We start from the raw sequence: 12,785 nt of genomic DNA, 5'->3' as shown, positions 1-12,785 counted from the left end.
GGGTTTTGAGGAACTTGCTTTCTTGAAGTAAAAAAAACACAGGACTGGGTGGCTTTTCCACCTGCTAATTGTAGAGCCCCAGGACCTTGTGTAAACACAGACAGTAGCAAGGGATTCATTACAGCAGGCCTTGGGTGAGACCCAGTGCTGTTCTGGCTGCAGCTCTGACCCAACAAAGTCATAGTGGTGGTGGCCACAGGGGTGCTTGTGTCACTTCACTCCCAAGCCTCAACTCTTGCCCTTTGTGCACCTACAGGCTTAACACCACAAAGAAGTCTTGGCAGCTTCCAGCTTGCACCCTCTGGAGCAGTGATCTGAGATGTATCTGGGGCTCTTTTAGCCACAACTGGAGCTGGAGTGGCTGGAATGCAGGGAGCAGTGTCCTTAGGTTGCACAGGGCAGCGAGGCCTGAGGACCAACGCCCAGACCATGAAACCATTTTTCCCTCCTAGGCTTCTGGGCCTGTGATGGGAGGGGCTGCCATGAAGGTCTCTGAAATGCCCTGGAGGCATTTTCCCCATTGTCTTGGCTATGAACCTTAGGCTCCTCTTTACTTATACAAATTTCTGCAGCCAGCTTGGGCTTAAATTCCTCCCCTGAAAATGAGTTTTTCTTTTCTACCACATAGCCAGGCTGCAAATTTTCCACATGTTCATGCTCTGCTTCCTTTTAAATATAAGTTCAAGTTTCAATTCATTTCAGTGCTTATGCAAATGAGCATAGGCTTTTAGAAGCAGCCAGGCCACCGCTTGAATGCTTTGTTACTTGGAAATTTCTTCCACCTGGCCGGACACGTTGGCTCATGCCTATAATCTCAGCACTCTGGGAGGCTAAGTTGGGTAGGTCGCTTTGAGCTCAGGAGTTTGAGACCAGCCTGGGCAACACAGCCAAATCTTTATAAAAAATACAAAAATTAGCTCTATGTGATGGTGTGAACCTGTAGGTCCAGCTACTTGGGAGGCTGAGGCTACAAAATTGCTTGAGCCTGGGAAGCAGAGGTTGCAGTGACTGAGATCATACAACTGCACTCTAGCCTGGGTGACAGAGTGAGATCCTGTCTCAAAAAAAAATTTCTTTTGCCAGATAACCTAAATCATCTCTGTCAAGTTCAAAGTTCCACAGATCTCTAGAACAGGGGCACAATGCCACTAGTCTTTTTGCTAAAGCAGAACAAGAGTGACCTTTATTCTAGTTCCCAATAAGTTCCTCATCTCCATTTGAGACCTCCTCAGTCCAGACTTCACTGTCCATATCTGTATTAGTCCATTCTCACTGCTATAAAGATACAACCTGAGACTAGGTAATTTATAAAGGAAAGAGGTTTAATTGACTCACAGTTCTGCAGGCTTAGCAGAAAGCATGGTTAAGAGGCCTCAAGAAACTTACAATCATGGTGGAGGACTAAGGGAAAGCAAGCACATCTTACATGGTGGCAGGCAAGAAGCCTGAGAGCAGTGGGAACATCTACTTATAAAACCATCAGATCTCATGAGAACTCACTGTCATGAGAAAAGCATGGGGGAACCACCCCCATGATCTAATCACCTCCCACCAGGACCTTTCCTCAACACCTGGGGATTACAATTTGGATTACAATTCAAGATAAGATTTGGGTGGGGACACAAAGCCAAACCATATCATTCTGCCCCTGCCCCCTCCCAAATCTCATGTCCTAACATTCCAAAACCAATCATGCCTTCCCAACAATCCTCTGAAGTCTTAATTCGTTCCAGCATTAACTCAAAAGTCCAAATCCAAAGTCTCATCTTGTGAAACCAAAAACAAGTTAGTTACTTCCAAGATACAATGGGGGTATCATTGGTTAAATGTTCCCATTCCAAATGAGAGAAATTGGCCAAAATAAAGGAGCCACAAAACCCATGCAAGTTCAAAACCCAGAGTGTCTGTGGTTTTTTCAGGTACACAGTGCAAGCTGTCAGTGGGTCTGGGGTCTGGAGGATGGTGGCCCTCTTCTCACAGCTGCACTAGGAAGTGCCCCAGTGGGAACTCTGCATGGGGGTTCCAACCCCACATTTCTCTTCTGCACTGACCTAGCAGAGGTTCTCCTGCAGCAGACTTCTGCCTGGACCTCCAGGCATTTCCATACATCCTCTAAAATATAAGTGGAGGTTCCCAAACCTCAACTCTTGCCTTCTGTGCATCCACAGGCCCAACACCACGTGGAAACTGCCAAGGCTTGGGGCTTGCACCCTCTGAAGCAGTGCTAAGCCATACCTTGGCCCCATTTAGCCACCACTAAGGTTGGAGTGGCTGGGACACAGAGTACCAAGTCCCAAGGCTGCACAAAGCAGCAGGTCCCTGGCCTGGCCCACAAAACCATTTTTGCCTCTTAGTCCTCCAGGCCTGTGACAGGAGAAGCTTCCCAGTAGGTCTCTGACATACCTTGGAGACATTTTCCCCATTGTCTTGGCTATTAACATTCGGCTCCTCATTACTTATGCAAATTTCTGCAGCCAGCTTGACTTCCTTCCCAGAAAATAGGTTTTACTTGTATACCACATAGTCAGACTGCAAATTTTCCAAACTTTTATGTTCTGATTTCCTTTTATTTTTTTATTTTATTTTATTTTATTTTATTTTTTTGAGACGGAGTCTTGCTCTGTCACCCAGGCTGGAGTGCAGTGGCCGGATCTCAGCTCACTGCAAGCTCCGCCTCCCGGGTTTACGCCATTCTCCTGCCTCAGCCTCCCGAGTAGCTGGGACTACAGGCGCCTGCCACCTCGCCCGGCTAAGTTTTTGTATTTTTAGTAGAGATGGGGTTTCACTGTGTTAGCCAGAATGGTCTCGATCTCCTGACCTCGTGATCCGCCCGTCTCGGCCTCCCAAAGTGCTGGGATTATAGGCTTGAGCCACCGCGCCCGGCCTCTGATTTCCTTTTAAACATAAGTTCCTCATCTCCATCTGAGACCAGCTCAACCCAGACTTCATTGTCCATATCACTATCAGCATTTTGGTCAAAACCATTCGGTAAGTCTCTAGGAAGCTCCAAACTTTCCCACATCTTCCTGTCTTCTTCTGAGCTCTCTAAATTGTTCCAACTTCTGCCTATTACCCAGTTCCAAAGTTGCTTCCACACTTTCAGGTTATCTTTAGAGCAGTACCCTATTCTACCAGGACCCATTTACTGTATTAGTCCAATCTCCCATTGCTTTAAAGATACTACCTGAGTCTGGGTAATTTATAAAGGAAAGAGGTTTAATTCAGTCACAGTTCTGCAGGATTAATAGGAAGCATGGCTAGCAGGCCTTAGGAAACTTACAATCATGGCAGAAAGGGAAGGGGAAGCAAGCAGGGCTTACATGGGGGCAGGTGAGGGTGCAAGAGAAGGGGAAGCTTCTACTTATAGAACCATCAAGACTTGTGAGAACTCACTCACTATTATGAGAATAAGATTGAACCATGGGCCAGGCATGGTGATTCACACTTGTAATCCCAGTACTTTGAGTGGCCAAGGTGGGTGGATCACTTGAGGCCAGGAGTTCAAGACCAACCTGGCCAACATGGTGAAACCCTGTCTCTACTAAAAGTACAAAAAATTAGCCGGGCATGATGGCACGTGCCTGTAATCCCAACTACTTGGGTGGCTGAGGCACAATAATTGTTTGAGCCTAGGAGGCAGAGGTTGCAGTGAGCTGAGACCACACCACTGCACTCCTGCCTGGGCAACAGAGTGAGACTCTGTCTCAAAAAAAAAAATTGAACCATGAAGAAATCCAAAACCTGTCCAGAACAAAAACAAGTAATGAGATTGAAGCTGTAATAAAAAGTCTCCCAATAAAGAAAAGCCTGGCACTCAAATGGTGTCACTGCTGAATTCTACCAAGTATTAAAGAAGAATTAATACCAATCCTACTCAAACTATTCTGAAAAGTAGAGAAGGGAATACTTCTAGACTCTTTCTATAATGCCAGTATTACCCTGATACCAAAAACAGCTAAAGACACATCAAAAAACAAACAAACAACCAAAAAAACAAACAAACAAACAAACAAAAAACCACAAAACACTACTGGCAAATATCTCTGAAAAATATTGATGCAAAAATCCTCAACAAAATACTAGCAAACCTAATTCAACAGTACATTAGAAAAATCATTCATCATGACCAAGGGGGATTTATGTCTGGGATGCAAGGACAGTCCAATACATGCAAAACAATCAGTGTGATACATCAGATCAGCAGAATGAAGGAAGAAAACCATAAGATCATTTCAATTGATGCTAAAAAAGCATTTGATAAAATTCAAAATCCCTTCATAATAAAAACTCAAAAAACTAGGTACAGAAGGAACATACAACAAATAAAAGCCATATATGACAGACTCACAGCTAGTATCATACTGAACGGGAAAAGTGAGAAAGCCTTGCCTCTAAGGTCTAGAATACGACAAGGATGCCCACTTTCACCATTGTTGTTCAACATAGTACTGGAAGTCCTAGCTAGAGCAACCAGACAAGAGAAGGAAAGAAAGGGCATCCAAATTGGAAAGGAAGAAGTCAAATGATCCTCTTTTACAGATGATATAATTTTATATTTGGAAATACCTAAAGACGCCACAATAAAACTGTTGGAACTGATGAACAAATTCAGTAAAATTGCAGAATATAAAAATCAACATCCAAAAATCTGTAGCATTTCTATAGGCCAACAGTGAACAATCTGAAAAAGAAATTTACAAAGTAATTCCATTTGCAGTAGCAACAAAAATTTAACTACCTAGGAATTATTTTAACCAAAGAAATGAAAGATGTCTACAATGAAAACTATAAAGCACTGCGAAATAAATTGATAAGGACACAAAAAATAGAATATATTCCATGTGTATGAATTGAAAGAATAAACATAGTTAAAATGTGCATATTACCCAAAGGAATCTCCAGACTCAGTGCAATCCCTATCAAAATACCTATAAGATACTTCACAGAAATAAAAAAAAAATCATAAAATTTATATGGAATTTATATTTTTATCATCTGTGAAGATTCTTCATGAAAAAAAAGGCAGGGTGCAGGGGTTCATGCCTGTAATGCCAGTACTTTGGGAAGCTGAAGTGGGTGAATTGCTTGAGCTCAGAAAGTTTGAAACCAGCCTGGGCAACATGGCAAAACCCTGTCTCTACAAAAAAATACAATAATTAGCCAGGTGTGGTGGAATGGGCCTGTAGTCCCAGCTACTCAGGAAGCTGAGGTGAGAGGATGGCTTGAACCTGGGAGGCAGTGGTTACAGTGAGCCAGGATCGCACCACTGAACTCCAGCTTGGGTGACAGAGCAAGACCCTGTCTCAAAAAAGAAAAAATTAAGAAATAGAAAAAACAATTCTAAAATTTATACGGAACCACAGAATAGCCAACACTATCCCAAGCAAAAATAACAAAACTGAAGGAGTCACATTACCTGACTTCAAATTATACTACAAAGCTATAGTAACCAAAATGACATGGTACTGGTGTAAAAACAGACACAAAGGACAATGGAACAGAATAAAGAAGCCACAAACAAATCATCACACCTACAGTGAAGTCATTTTTTACAAAGGGGCCAGGAACATACACTGGGGAAAAGACAGTATCTTCACTAAGTGGTGCTAGGAAAACTGGATATCCATATGCAGAAGAATGAAACTAGGCCCCTATGTCTCAACATATTCAAAATAAAATCAAAATGGGTTAAAGACTTATACCTAAGACCATAAACTATGAAATTACTACAAGAAAACATTGGGTAAATTCTCCAGGACAATGCTCTGGGCAAAAAATTCTTAAGGCATACCACATAAGCACAGGCAATCAAAGCAAAAATGGACAAATGAGATCACATCAAGTTAAAAAGTTTCTGCAAAGCAAAGGAAATCATCAACAAAATGAAGAGACAACCCACAGAGTGGAAGAAAATATTTTCAAAACACCTATCTGACAAGGGATTAAAGACCAGAATATATAAAGAGCTCAAACAACTCTAAAGGGAAAAAAACTAATAATCCAATTTAAAAAATGGGCAAAAGATCTGAATAGACCTTTCTCAAAAAAAGACATACTAATGGCAAACAGGTGTATGAAAATATGCTCAACATCATTGACCATTAGCAAATCAAAACTATAATGAGACATCTTTTTACCCTAGTTAAAATGGGTTTTATCTTAAAGACAGGCAATAACAAATGCTGGTGAAGATATGGAGAAAAGGGAAACCTCGTACACTGTTGGTGGGAATGTAAATTAGTACAATCACTATGGAGAACAGTTTGGAGGTTCCTCACAGAAATGAACATAGAGCTACCATATGATCCAGCCATCCCACTCCTGGGTATATACTCAAAAGAAAGTAAACAATATATCAAAGAGATACCTGCACTCCTATGTTTGTTCCAGCACTGCTTACAATAGCTAAGATTTGGAAGCAACCTAAGTGTCAATTAACAGATGAATGGATAAAGAAAATGTGGTACATATACATAATGGAGTACTACTCAGCCATTAAAAACAATGAGATCCCATCATTTTCATTTGCAGCAACATGGATGGAACTGGAGGTCATTATGTTAAGTGAAATAAGCCAGGCACAAACATTGCATGTTCTCACTTATCTGTGGAATGTAAAAATCAAAACAATTGAACTTGTGGACATAGAGCAGTAGTAGAATGGTTACCAGAGGCTGGGAAGGTGACATGGTGGCAGAGGGGAGGTTGGGATGGCTAATAGGTTTTAAAAAATAGAAAGAATGAATAAGACCTACTATTTGATAACACAACAGGGTGCCTATAGTTGATAATAAATTAATTGTACATTTAAAATAACTTAAAAAGTGTAATTGGATTATTTGTAACACAAAGGAAAAATGCTTGAGGGAATGGATATCCCATTATCCATGATGTGGATTATTTAACATTGCATGCCTGTATCAAAACATCTTATGTACACCACAAATGTATATACCTGCTATGAACCCACAAAACTTAAAATAAAATAAAATAAAATAAAAAAACTAGCAATGCTCACTTCAGAAGCATATACTAAAATTGTAATAATACAGAGAATATTATCATGGCCCCTTGCACAAGGATGACACACAAATTTGTGAAGTGCTCTATATTTTTTATATTAAATAAAATTATTATTTAAAAATTTTTAAAAACTAAAGAATTTCAATACACAGTTTGGAAAAACATGCTATATAGTTTCTAAGTAGCCCATAGTGAAAAACAACATAATAAATAATTTTTAATTTCTGTAAGAACTACTTCTTATAGCATAGTAAAAAGAGAAAAAAAAGAACAGGAGTGGCCAAGATGGCCGAATAGAAGTAGATAGTGTGCATGGCTCTCATGGAGAGGAAAAGATGGGGTGAATAAATACAATACTTTCAATTGAAACATCCAGGTACTCACACTGGGGTTAATCAAGGAAACAGCCTGACGCACAGAGAACAAAGAAAAGCAAGACAGGACAATGGCCCACCTAGGAGCAACATGGAGCCATGGGATTCCCCCCTGCCCAGGGAAGCAGTGAGTGAATGAGCAGCCCTGGGAAACCATGCTTCTCCCACAGATCTTTGCAACTTGCTGGTCAAGAGGCCTCCTTGTGAACCCACTCCACCAGGGCCTTCAGTCTTCAGTTTGACAGACAGAACTAGGCAGAGTCTTGGCATAGCAGCTGCTCAGGCATGCATGGAGACCCTGCAACCTTAGATGCTGGGACTTTCTAGCAAACGTAGCTGCAGCTCCAGCAAAGTGGGAGGTTAGACTCCTGTGCATACCCCTAGGAAAGAGGATGAATCCAGGGGGCTGAGCAGCAACAGCCCACAGACCCCACTTCCACAGCACCTCACAAGATAAGACCCACTGACTTGGAATTCCAGCCAGCTACCAGTAGCGGTATTGTACCTCGCTAAGAAGGAGCTCCCTGGGGTTGTGGTGGGTGGCCATTATTGCTGTTCAGGCACCTTAGTCATCCCAGCCTTCAGGCTTTGGAGAGTCTGAGCTGACCTGGGGCAGAAGGGATCCTCCGGAACAGTACAGCCGCTCTACCAAAATGTGGCCAGACTGCTGCTTTAAGCAGGTGCCCAATCCTGTTCCTCCTTACTGGGCAGGACCTCCCAACTGGGGCCTCAAGCCACCCCACCTAAGCACTCCAACCAACAGAGATATGAATTATTCCTGGCATGGCACTCCCAGAGGGAGGGGCAGGTCACCATCTTTGCTGTTTGGGTGACTTAGCTCTTCCAGCCTTTGGGTTTTGGAGTGTCTGGGGTGACTGAGAACTGAAATGGACCCCCAGTGCCGCATAGCAAAGCTGCTCTACAAAAACGTGGCCAGACTGCTTTTTATTTTTTTATTTTTTTAATTTTTTTAAAGCATGCTTTTTTTTTTTTTTAATTATTATACTTTAAGTTCTAGGGTACATGTGCACAACGTGCAGGTTTGTTACATATATATACATGTGCCATGTTGGTGTGCTGCACCCATTAACTCGTCATTTACATTAGGTATATCTCCTAATGCTATCCCTCCCCCCTTCCCCCTCCCCACAATAGGACCCGGTGTGTGTGGAGAAATAGGAACACTTTTACACTGTTGGTGGGACTGTAAACTAGTTCAACCATTGTGGAAAACAGTGTGGCGATTCCTCAAGGATCTAGAACTAGAAATACCATTTGACCCAGCCATCCCATTACTGGGGATATACCCAAAGGATTATAAGTCATGCTGCTATAAAGCCATATGCACACGTATGTTTATTGCAGCACTATTCACAATAGCAATGACTTGGAATCAACCCAAATGTCCATCAGTGACAGACTGGATTAAGAAAATGTGGCACATATACACCATGGAATACTATGCAGCCATAAAAAAGGATGAGTTCATGTCCCTATGGCTTGTCACCAGACAGGGAACCCCTGGCTTGGGCCCACAGCACAAACTCTCCATCTTGGGTTGACTGCACTGAGCAATTGCTGACCTGCATCTCTCTAGGTTGCAGCCCCAAGGAGTCAAGCAAATGACCCTTGGCTACAACCACTACTAAGATCTGTTCCTCTGCGCCTCAAAGCTGGGAAAAGAATATAAACACTGAAATCACCCAAGAGCTGCAGTGGGCAGCCCAGGAGTGCCAAATCGTGAACTACAGCCTGTACTTAAGGAGGAGAGGAACCCCCATTTTCAGAGCACTGAGAGGGAACTTGACTGCAACTGCAGGAAAACATAGGGGGGCCACACAAGGGGGCAAGAGTCTACCAACTGACCAATAAGCCTAAGTGTCGCCTGCTGGATCATACCCCAAGGCTTCAACACCAAAAATACCTCATTAACATACCCTACTCTGAAACCAGAGATAAGAAGTCAGCTTCAAATAAAGACCCTATACAAAGTCTTGGTCCAGTGAAAACATCCAGAAAAGAAATCTATTGACTGTGTTCAATCTGCACTGCAGTTAAAGGAACACTCACACACACAGATGAGAAAGAACCAAGGTAAGAACTTCAGTACCTGTCATATTTCCTCCAAATGACTACAGCAGTTCTCCAACAAGAGTTCTTAACCAGGCTGAACTGGCTGGAATGACAGAAATAGAATTCAGAACATGGATAGAAACAAAGATCACCAAGACTCAGGAGGATGGCAAAACCCAATCCAAGGAAAATGGAAATCACAATAAAGTGATATAGGAGATAAAGAATGAAATAACAAGTATAAAAAAGAACCTAACAGGTCTGGCAGAGTTGAGTAACACAAGAATTTCACAATGCAATCACAAGTATTAAGAGCAGAATAAACCAGGTTGTAGAAAGAATTTCAGGCCAGGCACGGTGGCTCACGCCTGTAATTCCAGCATGTTGGCAGGCCAAGACAGGCAGATCATCTGAGGTCAGGAGTTCGAGACCAGCCTGGCCAAAATGGTGAAACTCCCTCTCTACTAAAAATACAAAAATTAGCTGGGCATGGTGGCAGGTGCCTGTAATCCCAGCTACTTGGGAGGCTGAAGAAGGAGAATTGCTTGAACCTGGGAGGCAGAGGTTGCAGTGAGCCAAGATTGCACCATTGCACTCCAGCCTGGGCGACAAGAGCAAAACTGTCTCAAAACAAACAAACAAACAAACAAAAAACAGAATTTCAGAACTTGAAGACTGATTCTCTGAAACAAGACAGTCAGACAAAAATAAAGAAAAAAGAATTTTAAAAGTGAACACGTTCTTTGGGAAGTATGGGATTACATAAAGAGGCCAAATCCATGAATCACTGGCATCCCTGAAAGGGAGGAGAAGAAACCAAACAACTTGGAACATATATTTCAGGATATCATCCATGAAAATTGTCCCAATCTTGCTAGGGAGGCCAACAGTAAAATTGAGAAACACAGAGAACTCCTGCAAGATTCTACTCAAGAAGATCATTACCAAGACACATAATCATCGATTTTCCAAGGTTGAAATGAAAGAAAGAATGTTAAAGGCAGCTAGAGAGAAAGGGCAGGCCACCTACAAAAGGATCCCCATCAGTGGGATATCACCACTGATCCCACAGAAATACAAACCACCATCAGAGAATACTAAAAACAATTCTACACAAATAAACTAGAAAATCTAGAAGAAATAGATAAATTCCTGGACACACACACCCTCCCAAGACTAAACCAGGAAGAAGTTGCATCCCTGCATAGACCAATAACAAGTTCTGAAATTGAGGCAGTAATTAATAGCCTACCAACCAAAACAAGCCCAGGACCAGAAGGATTCACAGACAAATTCTACCAGAGGTAAAAAGAGGAGCTGGTACCATTCCTCCTGAAACTATTCCAAACAATAGAAAAAGAGGGACTCCTCCCTAACTCAGTTTAGGAGGCCACCATCATCCTGATACAAAAACCTGGCAGAGACACAACAACAAAAAAAGAAAAATTCAGGCCAATATCCCTGATGAACATCGATGCGAAAATCCTCAATAAAATACTGGCAAACAGAATCCAGCAGCACATCAGAAAACTTATCCACCACAATAAAGTCAGCTTCATCACTGGGATGCAAGGCTGGTTCAGCATATGCAAATCAATAAACGTAATCCATCACAGAAACAGAACAATGACAAAAACCACATGATTATCTCAATAAATGAAGAAAATACTTTGATAAAATTTAACACTTCTTCATGCTAAAAACACTCAAAAAACTAGGTATTGATGGGACATATCTCAAAATAATATGAGCTATTTCTAACAAACCCATAGCCAATATCATACTGAATGGGCAAAAGCTGAAAGTACTCCCTTTGAAAACCGACACAAGACGAGGATGCCCTTTCTAACCACGCTTATTCAACATAGTGTTGGAAGTTCTGGCCAGGGCAATCAGGTCAGATAAATTTTTAAAAGCGTATTCAAATAGGAAGCAAGGAAGTCGAATTACTTCTCTTTGCAGATGAAATGATGTATATTTAGAAAACCCCATCATCTCAGCCCAAAATCTCCTTACATTGATAAGCAACTTCAGCAAAGTCTCAGGATACAAAATCAACATGCAAAAATCACAAACATTCCCATATACCAATAATAGACAAACAGAGAGCCAAATCATGAGTGAACACCCATTCACAATTTCTACAAAGAAAATAAAATACCTAGGGATACAAGTTACAAGGGACATGAAGGACCACTTTAAGGAGAACTATAAACCACTGCTGAAGGAAATAAGAGAGAACACAAACAAATGGAAAAACATTCCATGTTCATGAATAGGAAGAATCAATATCGTGAAAATGGCCATACTGCCCAAAGTAATTTATAGATTCAATGCTATTCCCATCAAGCTATCACTGACTTTCTTCACAGAACTAGAAATAACTACCTTACATTTCATATGAAATAAAAAATGAGCCTGTATAGCCAAGACAATCCTAAGCAAAAAGAACAAAGCTGGAGGCATCATGCTACCTGACTTCAAACATACTACAAGGCTACAGTAACCATATAGACCAATGGAACAGAACAGAGGCCTCAGAAATAATACCACACATCTACAACCATCTGATCTTTGACAAACCTGACAAAAACAAACAATGGGGAAAGAATTCCCTATTTAATAAAGGGTGCTGGGCAAACTGGCTAGCCACAGGCAGAAAACTGAAACTGGATCCCTTCCTTACACCCTATACAAAAATTAACTCAAGATTAAAGATTACATGTAAATTAAATATAAAACCTAAAACGTATAAATCCTAGAAGAAAACCTAGGCAATACCATTCAGGACATTGGCATGGGGAAAGACTTCATGACTAAAACACCAAAAGCAATGGTGACAGAAGCCAAAATTGAAAAATGGGATCTAATTAAAGACTTTCTTCATAGCAAAAGAAACTATTATTAGAGTGAACAAACAACCTACAGAATGGGAGAAAATTTTTGCAGTCTATCCATCTGACAAAGGTCTAATATCCAGAATCTACAAGGAACTTAAACAAATTTACAAGAAAAAACAAACAACCCCATCAAAAAGTGGATGAAGGATATGAACAGACATTTCTCAAAAGAAGACATTTGTGTGGCCAACAAACATATGAAAAAAAGCTTATCATCACTGATCATTAGTGAAATGCAAATCAAAACCACAATGAGACACCATCTCACACCAGTTAGAATGGCGATCATTAAAAAATCTGGAAACAACAGATGTTGGTGAGGATGTGGAGAAACTGAAATGCTTTTATGCTGTTGGTGGAAGTGTAAATTAGTTCAACCATTATGGAAGCCGGTGTGGCAATTCCTCAAGAATCT

The 12,785-nt window shown here is 41.3% G+C and overlaps 1 non-coding gene across 1 annotated transcript; it reads left to right on the top strand.

Moving 5' to 3' along the window:
- The first annotated feature begins 7,012 nt into the window (after positions 1-7,012).
- LOC116275991 lies at positions 7,013-7,116 on the top strand. The gene has a single exon (XR_004185457.1). It is a non-coding gene; the product is annotated as a U6 spliceosomal RNA (small nuclear RNA).
- The last annotated feature ends 5,669 nt before the right edge of the window (positions 7,117-12,785 follow it).

Source organism: Papio anubis, chromosome 7 (genome assembly GCF_008728515.1).
Source record: "Papio anubis isolate 15944 chromosome 7, Panubis1.0, whole genome shotgun sequence".
In the NCBI taxonomy this organism is placed as follows: Eukaryota; Metazoa; Chordata; class Mammalia; order Primates; family Cercopithecidae; genus Papio; species Papio anubis.
The sequence above is the reverse complement of the archived record's forward strand: the minus strand, read 5'-3'. Positions and strand labels throughout refer to the sequence as shown.